The sequence below is a fragment of the Mesoplodon mirus genome (assembly GCF_964341445.2).
Source record: "Mesoplodon mirus genome assembly, chromosome: 6".
Lineage (NCBI taxonomy): Eukaryota > Metazoa > Chordata > Mammalia > Artiodactyla > Ziphiidae > Mesoplodon > Mesoplodon mirus.
Window position 1 is genome coordinate 22640834 of NC_138982.1, and position 18036 is coordinate 22658869.

The 18036-nt window shown below is 39.1% G+C and overlaps 1 protein-coding gene across 9 annotated transcripts in view; it reads left to right on the plus strand.

Annotated features, from left to right (window-relative positions):
• THRB (thyroid hormone receptor beta) overlaps window positions 1-18036 on the plus strand; it is a 389856-nt gene that overhangs the window by 40180 nt on the left and 331640 nt on the right. Inside the window, exon 1 of one of the 9 annotated variants that reach the window (XM_082626040.1) lies at window positions 1627-1674. The exons of 7 other annotated variants lie outside the window; for them this stretch is intronic. The gene's annotated coding sequence lies outside the window, so the exon portion shown is untranslated. Of the gene's footprint in view, window positions 1-1626; window positions 1754-18036 lie in introns of those variants that run through there. One more of the 9 variants, XM_082626041.1, reaches the window with a different exon arrangement.

Genomic DNA, 18036 nt, shown 5'->3' on the forward strand with positions numbered 1-18036 from the left:
AGCGTCTCTGTAACAGAATCATTTCATAGAGTTGTTGTGAAAACTGAGTGAGTTAATACTGTTCTCTATGCATCATAAGAGTACCTGGCAGGTAGTGAATGCCTTAGTCAGTGTTGTTGTTGGTATTGTTTTCCTATTTACATGGACAGGTGTTGGCCATGGTTTAGATGGGGAGGTGGGGAGAGGTGTCAAAGACAACGGCCAGGTTTCTGGCCTGAGTACCCAGTGGTGGATGGTGCCAGGTCCTGAGGTGGAGGAAACCGGAGAGAAGCAGGGTTTGAGGAGAAGGAAGATCAAGAATCTTGTTTTGGATGTGTTAGTTTGAGATGTGCATGAGATATACAAGTGGGGACACCAGACAGCTGGAATCTGGTGCTCAGAGCAATGTCCTGGGCCAGAGATAGAGCTTACATTCAAGATCACACTCACTTGTACTGAGTAAATTTGTAAAACAGTCAGCACTTGGAAATAATTTAACCTCTTCCTCGACTGGCCAGTACAGGACTTGGCTATTAAAACAACGCAGTGATCCTGACTTTCCTTGAAGAGGGGGCAGATACAGCAAAAAGAGTGTGGAAATTGTCATCAAACAGACCATCTTTTGATACCCCACTTACTATGTAGATGAACAGTTACAAGTATTGGTGATGGATTCCATGGGATGGAGAGGGGGGATTATGGACAACTCCCAGGTTTCTGTCTTGAGTGCCAGATAGCTTGCAAGGCCAGTTCCTGAGATGGAGGAAAGTGGGAAGAATGTTTCTCGAAGCCTCTGCTTCCTCAGCTAGAGATTAGTATACCTTCCTCATAGGTAAGGACAAAAAGAATGTACCTAAGATACCTAGCATAGTACCTGGCACATGGGAGATGCTTTGCGCTCTTCCTCCTTTCTTATCTCAACTGCGAGCATCGCAACCACCCTGCCTGGATCTGCTGCCATTTTCAGGTTAAGATGGAAGGTGGGAGCAGTGGGGTGACACAGCAGCGCCAGGAATAGGCTGAGGTACGTGAGGCATTGGCTTTGGGCACCAAAACACGAAGTAAGTAAGATAACTATTAGTTTAATGCAATATTTTGTAAAATCAAAACACATGCCCCAAATCCATGATGAATAAAATCTAGTTTTAATAAAGCAAGGGGAAGTATTCCCAATTTCTCCTTTTGCTTCAAGCTCCAGCACTCAGTATGGCACTATGACAAGGTGAAAGCAAAGAAGAAAAAGCTCTTTCTCGTTTCTTCCAACGTTGGTAGCTAAGAGCCAGTCAGCAGACTTGTGTACTCCCATGATATCCCTAGATGCTAGAGAATGTTCAAGCCGTGATACTGGGGTGTGGGCCTTCCACTAGCCCAGCCCCCTACCCCATTCTGTCGGGTTCTATCAGGTGAAATGTGGGAGCCGGGCCCAGGCTCCTGGGTTCGCCCCACCTCAGTCAACGCAGACCCTCGTGACCCTGGGACTGTTGAGCAAACACAGAGTGAAATATCCTCATGCTCTATTAGAGCCTGGGGTTTAAAGGTCAGCTCTGTGCTTATCGGCTGAGTCTGATTCACTCCCTAAATGGCTCTCAGGGAGTTTCGTGCTTGCAATATGGACTGAGCAGATGAGCCTTTCCATGCAGAGAGGGGAGCTATTTGCTTTGCAAGGAGCTGTCTCCGCCAACAGGGAAACTGCAGGTCAGCAGCAGGTGGGAGATGAATGGAGGTGCCCTGCGACGAGCGCTTCCTTCCGACATATTGACTTAGAAAGCTCAAGGTACACGGGCATTGGTGGCTTGTGGCTTTTAGCTCTTTCCTATGAAAATCAGAAAACTTCCAACTGAAACAATTTGGTGATTTCAACACTGTCAGCAGGCAGGTAATGAGTCATGAAAAGACAGATTTGTCAAAGCCCGTATGTATCGTGCAGAAACCCATGGTGGGATTTTGAGCTTTCAGGTCACTTTTCCTCTAACAAAAGCTGGAGATGGGGAGGGCAACTTTTTAAAAAGTTATATGAAGGATTTTTATTTCAATTTAAAGAGAAGAATTCTCCTAATTTTTAAAATATTTTACTGCAACTGTAACATACCCTCGTCATGTACATGTATGAATGATTTGGGGGTGAGATAGTAATGAGCAAAGGAAAAGAGTCACATGGATTGCTCCAGGCTGCTGCTGGACATGGTCTGCATGTCAATGGCACTTTAAGATTGCAACATTTTGTTGGGTGACCTTCATACCAGTCCACTGCACGCACCTTAATCTCTCTCTCAAAAAAAGCTGAGCCTGCTATAGATTTGGTCAGTTGTTTTTGTGTGTGTGTGTGTGGTTTTTTTTTTTAACTCAGTTTTTCATTTACCTACTGCTTTATGACTCCTGGTTTAATTTGTACAAAAGGATGAAGTTCAGTATTACATAACTCAGAAACGCATCTTTGAGTCTTTAGGAAAAATAAGTGCAAGGGTTGCCATGGGTTGAGACTGAAAAACTTCATAGGTAAATCACGGGGTCCACTTTTAAGAGTACAAGAATGCTTCAGAACAGTTGTAGAATAGGTACACAGATGCACAAGGGGGCAGAAAATGCCATTTTTTTTGGTAATAAAGTACCTTTCAGACTTTGAAACTTATAACTAAAAGTTCAAAAGCAGAAAAAATGTTGGGACTGTTAAACTTTTGTGAAGGTTTCCAATTTGTAAACGAGGCACCTGTGGAGCTCTCTCACTGTCCAGTTACCTGCCCCTCTGTTTTTTGAGTATTATGTCTTTATTAATCAAGAATTAATACAAAGACTTTTCAGACTAGGAGTAAATATTGCATGGTCCCTGAGCTACGGTTGCACAGTATACCCATGGAAGTTTTATTTCTTAAAGAGTTAAACAAGATTTTCAATCGTCTAAGTAAGAATATTAAATAATTAAGTTGTGATACTTTGTTCAAGGGGGTCTAATTTCATCCTTCCCTCCCCCCCTCCTCTCCCTGCCTGTCTCCCTCCCTCCTCTACTTTGCTCATTTATTCTTCTCATGTACACTTGAGTGCTTAGATTATCTTATTTCTATCTCTATAATTATTAGTTTTAAGTCAAAGCAATTAGTCCCACCAAGAACCTGAAAGCCAAGTTAGTATCTTTTTTTTTGGTATGTGAGCCTCTCACTGTTGTGGCTTCTCCCGTTGTGGAGCACAGGCTCCAGACGCGCAGGCTCAGGGGCCATGGCTACGGGTCCAGCTGCTCCGCGGCATGTGGGATCCACCCGGACCGGGGCATGAACCCGTGTCCCCTAGCATCGGCAGGTGGACTCTCAACCACTGCGCCACCAGGGAAGCCCCAGTATCTTTTTTTAACCCCCTACTTTTCATTTAACATCATCTTCTCTTTTGCCCCATAGTTACAGTAGTTACTAAAACTAGCATTTAGGAGGAAAGTCTCACCAATATGTATATTGCCTCCACTGAGTTTAGGTATTCTCATATGTATAGCATTTAGCTAAAAGGTAAGGCTAATATTCTTTAAACTGCCTACCCTATTTTGAAAAATCTTCACTTATGTCTCTAAACCAAATGTGAATAGTCACAGAATTTGTGGACAGGTATTGTGCAGAAAACCATTAACCTGACATTCAGTTTTCAGGAGAGAATGTCAAAAATTCTACTGCAAATTGGAGCTGTTGGACTAACATTGATCTATTAATAAGCAGGCAGAATAATTTAGCTACTTACCCTGCTGAGCTAAAATATAGCGCTGCCATGTTTTCTCCCGTGGTGTTCTCCAGTGTGGGTTTACTTGGTCCTGGGAATTTCCTGTGGAAAAGCCCATTTCTGTCCATCAGCCATCGCCTGTTCCAGGGAATGGTAAATGGCAGTGGTACGGCATGCTGAATTTTAATGTGACAGCGGCCTGCCCTGGTTTCAGAAATGGGTCCTGCATATGTGAACCCATGAAAATAGTTGGGCGCAGTTTCAAAATGGAAAATTCCTTATAACTGGTATATACAGTGTTCACCATGCTTCTACTGAAACACGTCTGTAAGTAGCTTGCATTCAAGAATGGGAAACCCTCATTTCTAAAGACCTTTTGGTTTCTCCTTGACGTACCTTTGCTTTTCATTGACCAGCTTTGGAACCACTGCTTTGTTCCCCTCTAACTAGCCAGGTGCATTCCCACCACTGGCTTCTATCAAATTCAGAGTTGGGCCTGTGCCTTCACACTCAGGCCATTCCTTCTCTCACTCCCTCCTGCCTTATGTTTGTCCTTGACCTTAATTTGGCTGGTCGGTTTGCCATTCTCCACATTTGTCCCTCCCTAGCCTTTGTGTGGGCTCCTCTGTCATTTATTTTTAACTGGTGGCACGTGGCCCTTCCTTGTCACCTGCCAGGCTGCATTCTCCCTCCTCCAGAGCCAGCCCAGGTCTTGTCTTCTCTGGAAGGACCTTCCTCTATTTGAATCTACATTCTGTCCCCAGGACTTGCTCTTTTTTTTTTTAGAACTTTTAAAAAAAATTAAAGTATTTTACAGTTTTGTGATTTACAATGTTGTGTTAATTTCTGCTGCACAGCAGAGTGACTCAGCTATACATATATACATTCTTTTTCATATTCTTTTCCATTATGGTTTATCACAGGATATTGAGTATAGTTCCCTGTGCTATACAGTAGGACCTTGTTGTTTATCCATCCTGTATATAATACTTTGCATCTGCTAATCCCAAACGCCCAGTCCATCCTTCCCCCACCCACTCCCTCTTGGCAACCACCAGGCTGTTCTCTATAGGACTTGCTAACTTTTGACCATCTGAATACACATGTAGTCAAACAACCTGAATTTGTCGTAAACATTCAAAGACTAAGATTTTTGTTTCTTGTATGTTTTTTTAAAAAATAAATTTATTTATTTATTTATCTGTGCTGGGTCTTCGTTTCTGTGCGAGGGTTTTCTCCAGTTGCCGCGAGCGGGGGCCACTCTTCATCGCGGTGCGCGGGCCTCTCACTGTCGCGGCCTCTCCCGCTGCGGAGCACAGGCTCCAGATGCGCAGGCTCAGTAGTTGTGGCTCACGGGCTTAGTTGCTCCGCGGCATGTGGGATCTTCCCAGGCCAAGACTCGAACCCGTGTCCTCTGCATCGGCAGGCAGATTCCCAACCTCTGCGCCACCAGGGAGACCCTCTTGTATGTTTTGTAATCTCATGGCAGATACTTAATGGGGTATGTGTCAGTTCAGGAAATGAAATTCCAGGTGGTGGCCCTTGCAAGATGGGAGGTAACCAAGTCTATTTTCATAAAGATACATCTCTTAAGGCTGCTTCTGTATCTGATGGAACAAGCCAGGGAAAGGCCTGCTTATCTGTATATTTTAGCTTTCCTAATTGGTAACAGTTGTCTCTGGAAAATTGTTTATATGGATTATCCAAGGTGATCATTAATATTATTAACATTGTAAATTTCATTCTTTAATCTCTTTGGGAAGTATTTATTGCCTTTCTCAGAGTTAATCAATAACAGTTTTTCTAAGGGTAACTTTTTTTCCCCTATCTTAACCATTTTTAAGTATACAGTTCAGTGGGGTATTAAGTTCATTTACATGGTGCAACGATCACCACCATCCATCTCCAGAATTATCCATCTTGCAAAACTGAAACTCTGTCCTCATTAAACAGTAACTCCCCATTTCCCCTCCTGCCAGCCCCTGGCCACCATCATTCTACTTTCTATCTCTATGAATTTGACTACTCCAGTACCTCATATAAGTGGAATCATATGGTATTTGCTTTTTGTGACTGACTTATTCGCTTAGCATAATATCCTCAAGGTGCATCCATGTTGTAGTGTATGTCAGAATTTCCTTCCTTTTTAAGGCTGAAAGATATTTGACTAATGAACAGTTTTTAAAGAATTTTGCAACAGCTTTTTAACCCCTGACTTGTGTTTGTATGTGGTTATGGTGATTATTTCACGTATTCAAGTCTGTTTTTTTTTGTAGTTATTAGGTTATACTCCTTTGTTGGTGATCACTGAAATTAGATTAGGAAAGTATTAACTTGATTTTCCTTAAATTCTCAAGGTCCTAAGACATTCACAATTAATAGTGATTTTCTATTTTATTATTCATAGGAAAAGATACATCTTTTCCATTTTTTTAGAAAGAAAAGGTATTGTTTAAAGAATTGCTATTTTTTAGTCACCAAAATATAGATTACATTAGTCATGTCTTAGAATTAGGCACATTTTAAGCATTTACAAAAATATAAAATAATTTTTAAATATACAAATAAAAATTTTCATTACTAAAGTAATCATATTACAAAACACTTGGAGAAAAGACACTAGAAAAATCCATCTCTTAAATATAATTTACAATTTTAGTGTCTTTCCCTCCGGTCTTTTTTGCTTGCACATATTTTTATTTGCATGTTTTTAATCATGGTATAAGTGCCTTTATATCTCTAAGAAAGAAAAGCTGTCCAACAGAAATCAAGGCACCTTTACAAAGAGTATGAACACTTATTTGATTGAACTCAAAAGCACCATGACAGAAGCACAGTTAATGTGCGTGTTTGGACACTAAGGTTCTTTCTGCTGTTTGCATGATGAGGGATGATGGGGTGGAACTTTGCTAGAGCTGGTAAGAGCCATGCTGTGATTGGCCATATTTATGGAAAACATATCTGCCTCTGGAAAGAGAGAAGGAGACAAGGACAAGTAGAGATGAACGATGGAGACCCTGTGGGCGTCTGGGCAGTGCTGCCCTTGCTCAGACTCTGAGGACGCCTCAGTACCCTTCCATTAAAGTTCCTTTTCTGATTAGTGTTTGAAAATTGAGGTTCTGTTTCTTTTCACTGAAAGAGACTTGACTAATCCATCTTGCCTCTGACCTATCTCTGTCCTGTTTGGGTTGTCTGAATGATTTACTAGCTTTCTATGCTTCAAGCTGATACTCCTACTCTTCTGAAACTCACCCAACCAGCAGGCAGGTGTAGTTTCCCTGTGGCTCTGTGGCTGGGGTCTAAGAGGTACTTAAGAGCTGCTTACTGAATGAAGTAGTCTCTTTTTAATTTATTTTTTTAATTGAAGTACAGTTGATATGGACAATTATATAATATAAGTGAATCTTTAAAAACTAATTTCAATGAGAAAGTAAGTTGCAGAAGGTTATGGCAAACATACAGTTTTTATAAAGTTTAAATATAAAATTAAATACTAGAATATGGAATTTTTAAATTCCAAAATCTGGATACTAGTTACTTCCAGTTGAAGAAGACTCAGGGAATCATGAAGTGGTATTCGGGGGGTCATCAACTGCATTGTCATGTTTTTTTTAAATTAAAAATATTTTTAGGGGCCTCCCTGGTGGCGCAGTGGTTGAGAGTCCGCCTGCCGATGCAGGGGATACGGGTTCGTGCCCCGGTCTGGGGGGATCCCATATGCCGCGGAGCGGCTGGGCCCGTGAGCCATGGCCGCTGGGCCTGCGCGTCCGGAGCCTGTGCTCCGCAGCGGGAGAGGCCACAGCAGTGAGAGGCCCGCATACCGCAAAAAGGAAAAAAAAAAAAAAATATATATATATATATATTTTTAATTGAAGTATAGTTGATTTACAATGTTGTGTTAGTGTCTGGCATACAGCAATGTGATTCAGCTATATGTATACATATATCCATTCTTTTTCAGATTCTTTTTCATTATAGGTTATTACAGAATATTGAATATACTTCCCTGTGCTGTACAGTAGGACCTTGTTTATCTATTTTATATATAGGAGTGTGTATCTGCTAATCCCAAACTCCTAATTTATACCCCTCCTTCCCCTTTGGTAACCATTAGTTTGTTTTCTAAGTCTGTGGGTCTGTTTCTGTTTTGTAAATAAGTTTATTTGTATCCTTTTTTTTAGGTTCCACATATAAGTGATATCATATGGTATTTGTCTTTGAATGAAGTAGTTTTGATGACAAATACGCTCTTTCCTTGAAACCTGTAGCAATCTTCTTGGGCATCAAGAAGCAGCTACTTGTGTCTTCACAGTTCAAAATCCTGTGACACCATTAGGTGACCACTGAATATGAATCCTTCTATCCACATCTCCTTTTTGCAGAGAGCACTGACCACTGACAAATTCTAAGCACAAAAGTGACCAGACTCTTGGTTTTCATTGCTGATTCATCATCCAGTCCCCACCCATCCCTTCCCCTCCAGGGCTTGTGGTGCCTAGGACTTGAAACTTATATTAGGGGTGATGGCCATGGTTCACCCTAAAAGGAGAGTCCTGACATCACTGATTATACACAGGATAAGTAGAAGTAAATCAGAAGAAGTAAAGGTATCCCTGTGTCATAACAGCTGATAATGAACTTTGAATTAATATATTAACAGGACAAGATAAAACAAAACATACTCCCCCCTCTGGCATCAAACCTTCCCCATTACTGCAAAGAAGGGCATGACATGAGAAAGCTCTCTCCGTAGGTTTACTGCAGCTGTACTTAGACCTGTCTGTGTTGTTGAAATCATTTCAAGTTCAGGAGTTAGCTTTATTCTTCTGGCTAAACCTAGTTAATTGTTACAGGATGGTGGATTGTATAGAATATTCAGTAATACATAAAAAGAGTTGATGGATTTTCTCATGGTAATGTATTATAATTTATAACATTTATTAAATGCCTCAGATTGTTTTCCTACTTGAATTTAAAAAACAAATATGTAGTTCTTAGAAATTCCATTGATTTGAGTTGAAAATAATTGGAAAGGGGGTGCTATGCTGGCTAATTTTATCATTAAAATACATGTTGCTGATGTTTTCCTATACTTTTTGTTTTAACATTACTTGATTTCTTATAAAAACTGAAGCAATGTTTGCATAGTTGTGTTCCCTATAATGATGGGAGACTGGAAAGTTGCAAAAAAATACTTCGCAAGGATAACAACAGTATCAGTCGTTTGCAGCTGGACTAGAAAAGAATGTAGTGTATGCTGAACTATTACTTATTCCCTTTTGGAAAATAGTGGAGTAACTAATACTCTAACAATATTATTACGTGGTGGAGTGATGACCCCAAAGATCCAGCTGTACCACTACGATAATTTATAAATCAAAGAAATATCACCATCAAGACTTCAGACTTTGATTAAGATCAGGAGAGGGAAACGATGGAGGGGAGAAAGAGGCCATGGCAGTGAGGGTGGAGACTGTAGCAGTATACTCTGGCTTACGTCAAGTTAGGTAGCAAAAATCCTCTATTTGCCTTCCCAAAATGTCTTTTTTTTCATATGAATGTGTGCCTGTCCCATCAACTGGAATATTAGCTCCATGAGGGAAGATGCTACAGAAGGTGGGTTTGTAAAGATATACACCTGCCCTCCGGGAACTTAACTTCCTGTTCGGTGAGATAAAAATGCCACCTACGAGGATAGCTAAAAATACAGTATGTTTCAAGTGTCATAGAGATTCATAGAGTTTACCAGTTTGTTAAACTTGTTTATATTATAGGAAGTAGGTTAAACAGTGGATTCATCCCTATGGCCTAAGGCTCAGGGTTGCAAAGCAATTTGTTGCCATTAATGATGTTGATGTAAATAGATGTTGAAAAGCATCTATGGCCAAGTAAGTTTGGAAAATTCTGGATTAATCAAAGTGAAAAAGACGACTCAGTCTTTAAGATGCCAAAGTACACTGTGAATTTCCAAAAGGGTGATACAGGATATTTGTCTAACTAGAGAACTCTTTAGAGTTGTGGAATAGCTTGTAGGACTTGCATTCACTGTAACACACTTTGGGAAATTCTGGCAAAAACAAGAACTGCTTTAATGGCAGTAAGTGTTCAGTAGGGCGGCATAAAGGAAGGCTCTAGAGTTCATTGAATCCCACTGTATTCATTTGCTGTTTCTGTTGTAACAAATTACCACCAATTCAGTAGCTTAAAACAACATAGATTTATTACCTTATAGTTCTGGAAATAAAAGTTCAAAATAGGTCAGCCAGGTTTCGTTCCTTCTGGAGAATATAGGGAAGAATCTGTTTCCATGCCTTTTCCAGCTCTTAGAGGCTGCCCATATTCCTTGACTCATGGCCCTGCATCACCCCAACATCTGCATCTTTCATTACTGCTCCTTCTCTTGATTCTCCTGCCTCTTTCCCTTATAAGGACCCTGGTGATTGTATTGGACCTCTCCATCTCAAGATCCTTACCCTAATCATATCTGTAAAATCCCTTTGCCATGTAATGTAACATTTTCACGTGTTCCAGGATTAGGATGTGGACAACTCTGGGGACCATTATTCAATCTGCCATACCCACATTCTATTTCCCAGAACCCTAGGTGGCACCCAGTAAACATTTGGTGAATACCGTTAAGAGACTGAATTAAATGATTTTAGGAAAGCTCCCTGAATTATGCTGGTAAACGAGGCATGGACTTTTGGCATCATCATGGCAAGTGGGTTTTGCAAGAATTTTGAAGAGTGTAGGTTTTTTTGAGAAAAGTCTTCCCAATGTGGTTAGTGTTATGAAATGATGATTTCACAGAAGCAGAATGCATTGCTGCAGAAACACACATCATTCCCTCAATAATCACTCAGCATGCTGACCTCCCTCCAGACCTGCCTCCTGTGTTGGGATTGTTTTGTTGTGGCCAGACTTTAAGTGGGAGGAAGAAGGAGGTTGGCAGAGTCGAGTGGGAGAAGGCCAGAGTGGAAGGAGCAGAGAAGGAATTAGCCAGGTCTGATGGAGAGATGGTTCTGAGATGCCTTTGAGAAGAGGAGGTGTCTTATGAGACACTCCACGATGTCCCTAAGATAGTACAGTAACGTCAGAGGGACAGAAAAGGCAGTCTTCTTCATTTCCATTGAAGGCTATGTCCAATGTGTCTGGCTTCTTGTTTTTCTTGTCAATCATTGTTTTTATTTTTATTCTTTCAGAAATAAATTTTATTCTGGTGTTTATTGTAGAAAATAAATATTGCCTAGTCTAATGCTCAGAGATAGCCACTGTAACATTTTGGTATATTTTCTTTCAATTACTTTTCCATATATATTGTTACATTTTAGAATCAGAACCATGGTCTAGATATAGTTTTGTGTCTTACTTATGTTCACTTGACTGGGAGCATCTCCTCGTGGCATTAAATCGTCTTCAAAACATGATTAATTAATGACTGCATATTGCACTTTGGGGTGTATAACTGTAGTTGAACATTCATGCTTTGCATTCATCTTTTGCCATCTTCTTAGTTGCTTCTACATGATAGTAGATGAAGTCAAAGGACATGAACATTTTTATATTTCTTCTTAGACATGGTCAAAGGTATTCATTTACACTCTGGCACTGTATGAGAGTGTTTTCAGCTCCTCACATTAGCAGCAATAAGTATTAATCATTTAAAAAAATTTGAATGTTTCTTGGACATTTATAGCAATTCTTTTGTGACCTTTTGATCCATGTTCTTTGCCCATTTATCCATCGAGATGTTAATATTTTCCTTAGAGCTTCCTATTAAAGATCCTTTGAGTCATGTACCACAATGTTCATTGCAGCTCTATTTACAATAGCCAGGACATGGAAGCAACCTAAGTGTCCATCTACAGATGAATGGATAAAGAAGATGTGGCACATATATACAATGGAATGTTACTCAGCCATAAAAAGAAACGAAATTGAGTTATTTGTACTGAGGTGGATGGACCTAGAGTCTGTCCTACAGAGTGAAGTAAGTCAGAAAGAGAAAAACAAATACCGTATGCTAACACATATATATGGAATCTAAAAAAAAAAAAAGCGTTCTGAAGAACATAGAGGCCATACAGGAATAAAGACGCAGACATAGAGAATGGACTTGAGGACACAGGGAGGGGGAAGGGTAAGCTGAGAAGAAATGAGAGAGTGGCATGGACATATATACACTACCAAATGTCAAATAGATAGCTAGTGGGAAGCAGCCGCATAGCACAGGGAGATCAGCTCGGTGCTTTGTGACCACCTAGATGGGTGGGATAGGGAGAGTGGGAGGGAGACGCAAGAGGGAGGGGATACGGGTATATATGCATATGTATAGCTGATTCACTTTGTTATAAAGCAGAAACTAACACACCATTGTAAAGCAATTATACTCCAGTAAAGATGTTTAAAAAATATACAAAGAAAAAAGATCCTTCGTATGTCACATCTCTGAAAATTATTTTCCTACTTTGCTGTTTTCCCTTTAATTTTGAATATTGTGCTGTGAGATATATGAATTTTTTCATGTTTATTACTACAGTCAAATCTAATATTACTTTCTGATGTACTCCACTACTTCTATGTTTGGAAATTCTTTGCTTGGCCAATAGCCAGTAAATAACCACCTATATTTTTCATAATATTTTATAATTTTATTTTTTAATTTAGTGTGTAATCCACCTGTAATTCAGTTTGACATATTGTATGAGGTAGAGATATAATTTTTAACTATTCAAATAGTTACTTCAACAGCATTTATTGAATAATCCCTTTATTCTTTATTGAGTTGTGATTAAATCTATCTTTAATTAAATTAGTATATATGTTTTTATATCTGGGATCTTTATTCTATTTCTTTAACCATCTGTTAGTTATTGTAGCAGAACCATATTATATTTTGTATAGCACATTTCTATTTTTGATATGGTAAGCCTTAATCCCTTCACTATTCCATATTTTAAATGTACCTTAGTAACTATCATCTGAGTGTTCTTCAAGGTGAATGTTGGAATTAATTTTCAAATAAAAAATTCTGATATATCTGCATGGAATTATATACAAACTATGAATTATTTTGGAAGAATTTGCATCTTTACAATTTTTAATCATTTCATAATCCACCTGTTTTTTCAAGTCTTATTTGATGTGACAGAAAAATTGTTTCTTCACACAAGTTCTGCATATTTTTAAGGTTATTCCTAGGTATTATATACTTTTTATTTAATTATATTTGGGATTTTTTCTATTGATTTCTAATTGGTGGTTACTTTTATATAAAAGCTGTTGATTTCTTTTTATTGAAGTATAGTTATCTATGTTTCAGGTGTACAGCAAAGTGATTCACATATTATCTATGTTTCAGGTGTACAGCAAAGTGATTCACATATAAATTTATATTCTTTTTCAGATTCTTTTCCATTATAAGTTATTACAAGATATTGAATATAGTTCCCTGTGCTATACAGTAGGTCCTTGTTGGTTATCTATTTTATATACAGTACTGTGTATATGTTAATCCCAAACTCCTAATTTATCCCTCCATGCCCTTTCCCCACTGGTAACTGTAAGTTTGTTTTCTATGTTTGTGAGTCTATTTCTGTTTTATAAATAAATTCCTTTGTATCATATTTTTAGATTCCACATATAAGTGGTATCATATGATATTTGTCTTTCTCTGTCTTACTTCACTTAGTATGATAATCTGTAGGTCTATCCATGTTGCTGCAAATGGCATTATTTCATTCTTTTTTATGGCTGAGTAATATTCCTGTGTGTGTGTGTGTGTGTGTGTGTATGGCATCTTCTTTATCCATTCATCTGTCGATGAACATTTATGTTGCTTCCATGTCTTGGCTATTGTAAATAGTACTGCAGTGAACATTGGGGTGCATGTATCTTTTCAAATTAGAGTTTTCTCCAGATATATGCCCAGGAGTGGGATTGCACTATTTTGGGTAACTCTATTTTTAGTTTTTTAAGGAACCTCCATAACTGTTCTCCATAGTGGCTGCACCAATTTACATTCCCACCAACAGTGTAGGAGGGTACCCTTTTCTCCACACTCTCTCCAGCATTTATCGTTTGTAGATTTTTTTTTTTTTTTGTGGTACGCGGGCCTCTCACTGCTGTGGCCTCTCCCGTTGCGGAGCACAGGCTCCGGACACACAGGCTCAGCGGCCATGGCTCACGAGCCCAGCTGCTCCGTGGCATGTGGGGTCTTCCCGGATCGGGGCACGAACCCGTGTCCCCTGCATCGGCAGGCAGACTCTCAACCACTGCACCACCAGGGAAGCCCTGTTTGTAGATATTTTGATGATGGCCATTCTGACCAGTGTGAGGTGATACCTCATTGTAGTTTTCATTTACATTTCTCTAATAATTAGTGATGTTGAGTGTCTCTTCATGTGCTTTTTGGCCATCTGTATGTCTTCTTTGGAGAAATGTCTATTTAGGTCTTCTGCCCATTTTTCAATTGAGTTTTTGTTTTTTTTGATAGTGAACTGTATAAGCTGTTTGTATATTTTGGAAATGAATCCCTTGTCTGTTGCATCATTTGCAAATATTTTTTCCCATTCTGTAGGTTGTCTTTTTGTTTTGTTTATGGTTTCCTTTGCTGTGCCTAAGAAAAAGAAATAAAAGGAATCCAAATTGGAAAGAAAGAAGTAAAACTGTCACTATTTGCAGATGACATGATATTATACATAGAAAATCATAAAGACACAACCAGAAAACTGCTAGAGCTCATCAATAAGTTTGGTGAAAGTTATTGGTTTTTCTATATTGGTTTTGATTCTGTTTATTAATGATAATCATTTTTTCACCTAGTTCTTCTGAGTTTTCTTAGTACAGTCATATTACACCAAATAATGATTCTAATGCCTTTCTAAAGAGGATACTTCTTTTTTTTTAACATGTTTATTGGAGTATCATTGCTTTACAATGTTGTGTTAGTTTCTGCTGTACAGCAGAGTGAATCAGCTATATGTCCCCTCCCTCTTGAGCCTCCCTCCCACCGTCCCTAAAGAGGATACTTCTTATTCCAGAATTACGTCTTATAGCATTAGCCCAAATTTCCACAGTAATTTAAAATATATTTAATGATATTCTTATCTTGTTTTTGATTTTAACAGCTAGCGTAGGTTTTTCCAACCATGTTAAAGAAATTTCATTGCATTCCTAATATGCTGAGAGTATTTTTAATCAAAAAGGGATTTTGAAATGTTATAAAATGCCTTTTGATTATTTTGGTAAATTATCCTCTATAAGGAGAACATAATGTGGAAGTCAGATCATAGGATTTATGGCCAGGCAGACCTGGGCTCAAATTATACCTCTTCCTCTTAAATTGTATGTCACTGAGTGAGTTATTTGTTGTGTTCCAATTTCAGTTTCTTACATTGTTATATGAGGATAATAATATAAGTATCTTATAAGGTTATTGTGAGTATCCAATGAGAATTGCTTGCAATTCACCATACTTGATACAGAGTATCATGTTGTTTGAAAATTATTGTGTAATTTTTGCCTTTGATCTATTAAAATAGTGTACTATAATATAAAACTTCCTAGTATTTACTTATCTTTTTATTATTGGACCTACTTGGTCGTGATGAAATGTTTTCTTAACTCACTGCTGTATTCAATGTTTGTTTCAGATTATTGCATCAATTTTTATAATAATTTTGTCTTTAGTTGAATTTTTATGCTATCTTGTTAGTTTTGACATCAAAGTAACTTCATATAATGATTAGGAATTTTTTTATCTTTTTCTGTGATTGGGACCTATGGGAATTATATTTTCCTTGAGAATGTGAAAGAAGTTCCCTGTGGAAGTTTCTATGCCTGGATTATTTTTTGAATGAGATAATGCTTTTACAACTTTTTAGATTATTTTTAAATTTGTAGTTGTTTGTTTTCTCTAATCGCTTGGTCTATTCAATGTGTCTGTTTATGCTTGTGCATTTCAGTGATTCAAATTATATCTAAAGATTATCTTAGTATTTTTAAAATAATAAGCATGGAGTTGAGCACAGTATTCACTCATAATTTCTAAAATTTTAATATCTGTGTTTCTCTCTCTTTTTCTTGGTTTATTGTATAATTCTGAGGTTTATTTGACTTATTTTAAAGAACTACCTCTTGGATTTATTGATCCTACTGTTTTTTGTGCCCCTCACATCTGTAACATAATCTTACAGTGATTAGACTTTAATTTTTATATACTTTTGACTCTGCCACCTCAAAAGTAGTCATTGGTGGTCAGTGATCATTTACTGAGTACCTCCAAGGAACCCCTTCATAGAGTAGTTGGCATCTGTTTTCACTGCAAGGCTGGGAACTAAGGCAGACCATTCTGCCTGGGTTCACAGCCAAGCTCCACCACTAATAACCTATGTAATCTCCAAGTTACTTAAACTTTCTGTGCCGTAGTTTCCTCATCTGAGTGTGAGGATATGAAGCTCTGAGAACAGTCCCTGGCATGTAGTATGTAGCTTTCAGTTAGCTCTTGTCATTGTTACATTTTAGAATAAACACTGTGATTGTCCTCAAGGTTACAGTGTATAGACAGAGTTGTGAATGGAAAACTCAAAGACAATTGGAACATAATGTGTTTTAATTTGTAATGTTTGGAGGGGTGTCCAGCCTTTAGAGGAACCAGACAATTTGAATAAAGGACACAGCAGGTATTTAAAGAAAAGAAAAGAAAACAGACGATGAAACTATAGTTAATCTGTTCAAAATCCAAATTGGTGGAAAAACAGCAGTTTCTCACGTGCTTATCCCATCTGTGTGGGTCCTCGCGTGTCTGCTGATAGCTGTCCAAAAGTCAGAGATAAACGTGTTTTCTTTTCTTTTTTCTTTTTTATTGGAGTATAGTTGATTTACAATGTTGTGTTAGTTTCAGGTGTCCAGCAAAGTGATTCAGTTATACACATGCGTATATCCATTCTGTTTTAGATTCTTTTCCCATATAGGTCACTACAGAGTACTGAGCAGAGTTCCCTGTGCTATACAGCAGGTCCTTATTAGTTATCTATTTTATATGCAATAGCATGTATATGTCAATCCCAGTCTCCCAATTTATCCCTCCCTCCCCTTTCCCCCCCGCTGTTAACCATAGGTTTGTTTTCTACATCTGTGACTTTATTTCTGTTTTTAAATGTGTTTTCTTGGGGGGAGGCAGCAACTTAAAGGAATAGGCTCAAGTGTTTAAAAAAAAATTTTTTTTTTTAATTTTAGGGATTAGTGTTAGACAGGATGTTTCTTTTTGGAGAAGGCTCTCTAGTGATGCAAAATATTTTTGTTTTTTTCTGTCTGGTGTGTGAAGGGTATATACACCTCATCCTAGCGGCAGCAGAACAAAGCGTAGCATACCTTTCTCAAGGTGTCATGTAGGCAAGTGAGGGGGTAAATTATCAACACGTGATTCAGGTGTGTATGTAGATGATACTGTGCTTTACGTGTCTTGCCTTGGTTCATTCCATGATACTGTCCTGGAGTGCTGCACTTCCTAGAATGCTTTCCTAACCTCTGCGACTTGCAACATGTTCCTGAACCTCCCCAAAGGGAGAGGCATCCCTCAATACGCCTCCACTGCTTTTGGGATAAAGTTCAAACTCTGGGCAGGGCACAGAGGGCCTCTCCAGCCCCCTTTCCTGCTCTTGACCTTCCCTGTGCCTCCCCGTATTAATCACTGGGAGAGGTGGGAGTCGGAGACGAGTCCCACGCCCCGCCCCCTGTGCACGCCCCGCCCCCTGTGCACGCCCCGCCCCCTGTAGTCCCCTTTCTTCGCTGTGAACAGGGCCTGGGCACATGATAGGATTGCCACTCGCTTAACTACTTTACACAAGACTCCATTTTAGCAGAATGCGGAGAGAGATTCTGCTGGCCTTGAAGAAGCGAACTGCTGTATTGTGGCCACACGGCAGGGGAGGACAGTGGGCATATAGGAGGTAAGAGCGGCCCCCAGCTGGCAGGCGGGTAGGAAAATGCAAACCTCGGTTTTGCAACGCAAGGAACTGGATTGCACCAATAGCCAGTGCACTTGGAAGGGGACCCCAAACCTCAGATGTTTGCAGCCCCAGGCAACACCTTGATTTCATCCTGATGAGATCTGAGCAGGGGCCTGAGCTAACCTGACCCATGGGCTGACCCACGGATAATAAATTGTGTTGCTTTAAGCTACTCAGTTGGTGGTAGTTTGCTGTGCAGCAATAGAGAAATAATGCAGTTAGCCTTGTCACCGGTTTTCCTTAGGACAGGGGCATTCCATGTGTCCCCATCCAGGGCTCCCATTGGGCATCTCTAGACTTGTCATCCTCTTCTCAATGGGAGAAAGCAATTTTTAAATTCTGAAATCAT